Below are 7,349 nucleotides of genomic sequence, written 5' to 3' on the forward strand. Positions count from 1 at the left end.
GCCCACACCTGAGTTCTGCTTCCCTCTTCTGAGATCTCAGGACTGTATTAAGGGAGCGGCTGCTCAGCACCTCCCACAGCACCACATCTGATTCCGGAGGGAGGCTATTAGTGTTGCTGTGGATTTACAAACACTTATCTCCCCCTGTTCTGAACAAGGCAGTGAGCTATTTCTTTTTTAAAATGCTTGTTAACTTATTTCAAAGTGATCAGCTGCAGTGAGCAAAAGGTAGGGTGGGTTATCATGAGGATAAAAAAAGAAAATTCAGGGCTGGGGGCATAGCTTAGTAATAGAGGGCTTGCAAGGTCCCCAGTGCAATCCCCAGCACCGCACAAAATAAATCAATAAAAATAAATTCAGAGCTAGATGCAGCAGTGCACACCTGTGATCCCCGCTACACAGAAGGCTGAGGTTGTAGCTCATTGGTAGAGCGCTCACCAAGCACATGTGAGGTACTGGGTTCAATTCTCAGCACCGCATAAAAATAAATAAAATAGTAAAGATATTGGGCCCACCTACAACTAAAAAAAATAATAATAATAAAAATAAAAGAAGGCTGAGGGAGGAGGATCCCTTGAGCCTAGGAGTTTGAAGCCAGCCAGATCCTATCTTAAAAAACAAAACAAAAAAAACAAAAACAAAAAAAAAACACCAGATTAAGGCACAAGGCACAAGACGTTCGTTAAGTATTTGTTGACTCTGAACTGTATCAACAAGGTGAAGACTGTTTTCTTGGCACCTCCAGAGCCTGTCTACTTAACTCTCCTAAGTTTCAGTCTCCTCATTTCTAAAAAAGATAAGAACTTCTCCCACCTTTTAATTTTGCTTTGAGGATAAATGAGGCCAGGTAAATCCACCACCTGGCACACATCAGCCATCTCTTTTACAGTCCTGAGGATTGGGAAGGAAAAACAAAAAAAGGCATCTCCCAGTATACTGTCAGTATTCATGGTGGTGCAGACTTCTCTGTGTGTAAAAAAAACCCACCCTCCTCCAAAATGTGCATTGGATAAGCATCTGCCAATCAGCTTTCTACATCCAGAAATGTCATCACCAAATTAACTGTCATTATTCCATAAACAAACAATTCTGTTTTTTTTTTTTAACTCATACTTCAAAATCCCTACTTACTTTTCTCATGTTCCTTCGAATAATTTGCTAGGAGGCAGACCTGTCAATAGGAAGGACAAAAAGTATTATTTATCACCAATAAATACTAGGTTAATTAGAAATCCCAAAACACTCAGTTGGAATTTTCAGAACTGAATTAACCCTATCCAAATTTCTTCCCAGTTTTGATTCTGCCTAAAGCACTCCTCACACTTGGTCCAGCCCCAAACAGGAAGAAACATTTTAAAAATATTTAAAACTGCAGTGCCATTGGGGATGTGTGTTGCTGGGATACAGTTGTTGATAGCTGGAGATGGGCAGATGCAGCAAAGTATCCTGACTTCAACTAGGAACCAGGAGATCAGAGGATGAAATCACAGATGCGGAAGCCTGGGAGCTTCATGTCCTCCAAGGCAATCTAGTATCCTGAGAATCATCTGACTTATTCATAAATCCAGGTCTCTGATCTAATAAACCTCTCTAGGGCACAGTTTCTTCATCTGTAAAAACTAGGCAAATGAAAACGCTCACTTGGTGAGTTAACCGTGAGGAAATAACTATGCCATCGCGACTGAAAGGGCTTTTCAAATGCAAAGCACTACTTACAAACGATTTATTAGATGTCATCGATCCAGCCTATTTTACGGAGGAGGAAAGTGTGGCCTCTCAAGATCAAAGGCCTTCCAAGTTCTCAACAGCTAATTAGAGCCAAGGGCGCCCAGTTATTTCGCCCAGGAGACTGTCTGATTCTCAAAGCCCGGTTCAAGTACACTTTTCCCTCAGCCTAGCGTAGTGAACCAAGGGCCAAACCTGCCGGGCTCGCATCCCAGCTCGTCCTCCTAGGACAGGCGCTGGTGCCCTGGGTGCCTCGCTGCCGCTTCGGGAAGGATGGTAACCGCACCTGGCCAGCCTAGGCGCTTAATGATGGCAGTTACCCTGCCACCAGTCGCCCCCACTCCCTCCCCGTTTCCGCCCGTACTGTGGTTGCAACCCGACCGCGTACGGTGAGGCTCGCTGGGTGCCCATTGCTCTGGCCGAGCGCAGCCCCCTCCCCTCGGCGGGACCGAGACAAAGCAGTGTCCGCTGTCCCCCGTCCCGACCGGGACCAGCCCAGGGCGGCGACCCTCTCCGTCCGCGCCCAGCCAGGGGTCCCCGGGGTCTCGGCGCACCCGCGCCCCTCCTCCGCGGCTGTCACTGACCCCGCAGGCTGGACCCTGGCCGTCCAGCAGTCCCGGCGCACCCGCCCGCGCTCCTGCCCGCTCCCGCCGGGCCCGCCGGGCAGGGGCTGCAGCCTTCCAACCCGAGGGCGCCGGGCGGGCTCGCGGGGCGGGCCGCGGGAGCGCGGGCGGGGCGGCCGGCGGTTGGCGCTCGGGACCCGCGCGCCGCCGGGCCACGCGCCCCGGGCCGGGAGTTGAGCGGAGGAGGCGGGGCGGCGCGACCCCCTGCGCCCCCGCGGCAGCGCCGCGATCTCCCTGCCACCCGCGGCAGCCCCGCGACTGCCTGCCACCCCCGCGACAGCGCCGCGACTTCCCTGTCCCCCGCGCAGCCCCGCGCCCCCCAACCGGGCTGCGCCGCGACCCTCCTTGCGCCCCAGCGGCAGTCCCGCGACCCCCTGCGACGCCCCCGCCCAGTGACAGCGCCGTGACCCCCTGCTACTCCCACGTGGCAGCGCCGCGCCCCCCTCCGACCGCCCCCCGGGGCAGCGCCGCGACCCCCCCACCCGTGGCAGCCCCGCGCCCTCCCTTGCGCCCCTTGCGGCAGCCCCTCCCCCGCCATCGCGTCTTGAAGAGCCCGCCCACTGAGAGCCGCCCAAGGCGCTGGTGGCGGCGGGTGGCAGACTAGCTGACCCTGGCCCCCGTCGATGCGGGAAGCGTCACTGTCCTTCCCTCTAGATCACTTTGGGACCTCAGCCCCGAGAGGGCGGGACCGGCACCTACCTGAGTTCACTGTTGTGCCCGTGATTCAGGGGCAGGATGGGCACGCAGCCGATCGCTTGAACGAATAACTCCCACCCTGACCCTTCCCTAAGTATTTATTTACTGATACTGGGGACTGAACCCAGGGGCAATGAACCACTGAGCCACATTCCTAGACTTTTTTACTTTTTATTTAGAGACAGGGTCTCCCCACGTTGCTGAGGCTGACCTTGAACTTGTGGGAAAGGCGAGAGGGAAGAGGATGATAGGGATAAAACACAATCTAAAACTCCCTAATGTAGGGGAATTAATCTACCTGTATGTTTTTAAAACGGTGGGTAGAGAAGTTGCTGGGTAGGGTAAGGGGGAACCAAGGTAGGGAGCCTCAGTGAGATCTCTTGGGATGACGGTGACCTTGATTTGATGGGTGGCTGTAGGGATAGAAAGAAGAGGAAATACTTGAAATAGATTTTGGAGAATTCAAGGAATACACTGAGGGATTGAACCCTGAGTGATGGGGAGGGAAAAGTCATCCTGAGTGGTTGGTAGTGCTATGTACTAAAATGGGGAAAACTACTAGAAAAATATATGTGGGGTAAGGGAATAAAGTGTTCCCTTTGGTCTATGAAGTTGTCATGTAGTCAATGGACACATGCCTGTAGAGCTCAGATGGTTAGAGGCATGAACTAGGGGGCACTTAAATGGTGTTTACAGCACTAAGAATGAAAGCCATCGCTGAAAAATAAAAAGTAACAGGAAAAGAGGGTCTGGCTCTCAGAATACCACAGAGGATTGGCCAGAGAGGAAGGAGAAGAGGGACCCAAGAAAGGACAGTGTTTCAAGAAGAGTGATATTGTTAGCTATGCCAAGAGGCCCTAAAAGAAACACCCTGACCTGACATCAGAGAAGGTGTGTGAACTTGACCACAGGAGTTTCCATTGAGGAGGGAGACAGAGAATGGAGGGGAACAGTGGTGGAGGTGTGGGTATGGGACAGGTCTTTCAAGGGATTGTGGGATAAAATTGCACAATGGCAAGGGACAGAGGAGGTGCGTTGAAGAGATTTATTGGTACAGAATGGGAGACATAGGCATGTTTTTGTTGGTATTGGGAAAGACTCAGTAGAGTGAGAGGTCAAAGATCCCAGAGGGAAGGTCAGTGACACAAAGAAGGTTCTGGAAAGAGGAGGAAATGAGGTCCGTGTGTAGAGTGATGACTCAGACTAGCCAAGGAGGGTGACTTGGCTGCAATCTGAGACCCAGGCCCAGGAGCTCTAGAGCAGAAGGAACCACCACTGTTTGGAGCAGCTTCTGTTGCTTAGCATCCTGTTTTTAATATGTCTCCACCGAGTTCCTAAGTAACAGTCATTTCAACTATGCTAACAGCTCAGGGCTTCACACATGCTAGGCAAGCACTGTACCTCCAGACTAAGTGGAACCCTTAATCCTTCCATTCAACCACCCAACCCTATACATTCCTCCTACTGTTGTTACCACTATAGAACACAGTGCCACCCCCCACCCAGCCAAGGCTTACCTCAGACTCATTCTGGATTCCTCCCTATCTCAAACCTACCCCATACAATTAGTTCTCAGAAAATTCTCAAATCCTTTCATTTTTTTTCTGTCTGCTTTGGTTTAAGCCATCATTATTTAACTGCCCTCAAAAAGCAGCCTGTGGTATTCTTTAAAATCTTACTACCAAGAAAACTTTAAATCTTATTCTCTTCTTGGTCATTGAGCACATACTGTATTCTAGACTCTATTCTTGGTTCTAGAAATATAGTAGACAATGAGAATAAGTCCCTGCCCTAATGGTGGTTACATTCTAGTGGTAGGAGATAGACAAGGAAACAAATGAACAAGGTAATTTTAGACAAAACAGTGCTATAAAGGATTGCAAAATGGGTGAAGGGATTCAGAGTATGGGGAGGGAACAGCTAATTTAGAAGACCCCTGAGAAGATGACAAATATAAAATACCACTATTAACTGGGCATGGTGGTACATGCCTGTAATCCCAGCAGCTGGAGAGGCTGAGGCAGGAGGATCACAAGTTCAAAGCCCCCTCAGCAAAAGTGAGGCACTGGGCTGGGGTTGTGGCTCAGTGACACAGCGTTTGCCTAACACATGCGAGGACCTGGGTTCAATTCTTAGCACCACATTAAAATAAATAAATAAAATAAAAGTATTGTGTCCAACTACAACTAAAGAACTAAATAAATATTTTTAAAAAGAAAGTGAGGCACTAAGCAACTCAGTAAGACCCTCTCTCTAAATAAAACACAAAATAGGGCTGCGGAATTGGGTCAGTGGTTGAGTGCCCCTGAGTTCAACCCCAGGACCGCCCCACCCCCTACAAAAAAAGGAGAAAAGCCTGGCACATGGAAACAGCAAAAGAGGAAGAGGGTGACGCAAGAGGAAGTTGGAGAGAAAATTAGAGCCACGTGTCATTCAGGACGTTGTGGAGAGTTTTGATGGCAAAGAGAAGCCATTAGGGGTTTTAAGCAAGAGAATGAAAATGATCTGGTTTATGATTTGAAAATATTACCAGTGGCCAGGCATGGTGTCACACACCTGTAATCCCAGAGACAGGGTTGGGGTGGGGATGTGCTGAAGCATATTAAAGAGACTCTGCCTCAAATTAATAACATAAGGGACTGGAGATGTAGCTCAGTGGTAAAGCACCTCTGGGTTCAATCCCCAGTAACAAAATATTTTAAAAAACAACTTGTGTGGGCTGGGGATGTGGCTCAAGCAGTAGCGTGCTCGCCTGGCATGCGGGCCGCCCGGGTTTGATCCTCAGCACCACATACAAAGAAAGATGTTGTGTCCTCTGAAAACTAAAATAAATAAATAAATATTAAAATTCCCCCCCCTCTCTCTCTCTCTCCCTCCCTCTCTCTCCCTCTCTCCCTCTCCCTCTGTCTTAAAAAAAAAAAAAAAAAACAACTTGTGTGAATTAAAGAAGGTGAGATTCAAACAGGAGACCCATTGAAAGGCTGTTTCAGTAAGCAAGTGACTTATAGTAGGGTAGTAGTGATGGAGGGTACAGGATGTATTTTGGATGTGGCAGAACCAATACTATTAATAGCATGGATACAAGAACTTAAGGTAGAAGTAGTAGAAGTAGTTCACATATGTGTGCTGCATCTTAAATTCAGGAATATATTTTGCATATATTCAGCCTCCACTCATGACATTTAGACTCTCAATTAGTTAATTGGGAAACAGCCTAATATAGGCTAAGAATTTAGACCAAAATCTAAATTTCAATCTTGGGTGATCTTGGAAAGTGTCCAAAACTGAAGAGCCACCGTTTCCTTTTCTTCAAAATGGGTCTGTTTTATGGATTTGAGTTAATGTCTGTAACACTCTACAACCATGCCTAGACCTCACGGTGTGTAGGAGATGGTGGGGAATCCAAGTGGGATGGGGAAGAGAAGCATTCATATTCAAGGTTTTATTTATGAAATAGTGATGAGGGTGATGATGATGATGATGATAATGATGATGATGATTTGGTACCAGGGATTGAACACAGGGGCACTCGACCACTGAGCCACATCTCCAGCCCTATTTTGTATTTTATGTAGAGACAGGGTCTCAACTGAGTTGCTTAGTGCCTCGCTAAATTGCTGAGGCTGACTTTGAACTCTCAATCCTCCTGCTTCACTGGGATTACAGGCGTGCGCCACCACGCCCCAGCAATGTTGAGGATCTGAGTGAGCTGGACATTTATAGCATTGGGCATAGAGTATTAAAGGTTCTGCCTGAATTGGATATTAGTCCCCCTTCTAGGCATCCTGGTCCAATACTTTATATTATTATCTCTCCCTCTCCTCCTTTCCTGATTGCTGAGGCTTGAGCTCAGAGGCACTCTACCACGGAGTTACATTCGCAGCCTTTATTTATTTTATTTTGATACAAAGTCTCGCTAAATTGCCCAGCCTTGCTTCGAATTTGCGATTTGCAATCCTCCTGCCTCAAAGCACCCCCAGTAGCTGGGATTACAGTAGAGCACCAGCACCTTAAATCTCTAGGGAGGATGCAAGGCTATTGCTGGCGCCTACAAGTATCTATCATAGGTGCTCAATAATCACCTAATAAAGAATACGATCGGAATGAGAGCGCAGGTTATTTTAACAAGAAAAATAGGTGCGAGCAGTACCAGCACTGAGGTTTTCGCGTCGCTGTGGCAACGCGCACAGACGAGAACTACAAGTCCCACAACCGCCCACGGCTTTCCAGCTCCCCGGGGGGAGGGGGGCACGGAACCGGCTTTCCCTCTTTCCTGCAGCGTGATTGGCCCGCGGCTCAGGGAGG

Source organism: Spermophilus citellus (assembly GCF_964194105.1).
Source record: "Spermophilus citellus genome assembly, chromosome: 10".
Classification (NCBI taxonomy): Eukaryota; Metazoa; Chordata; class Mammalia; order Rodentia; family Sciuridae; genus Spermophilus; species Spermophilus citellus.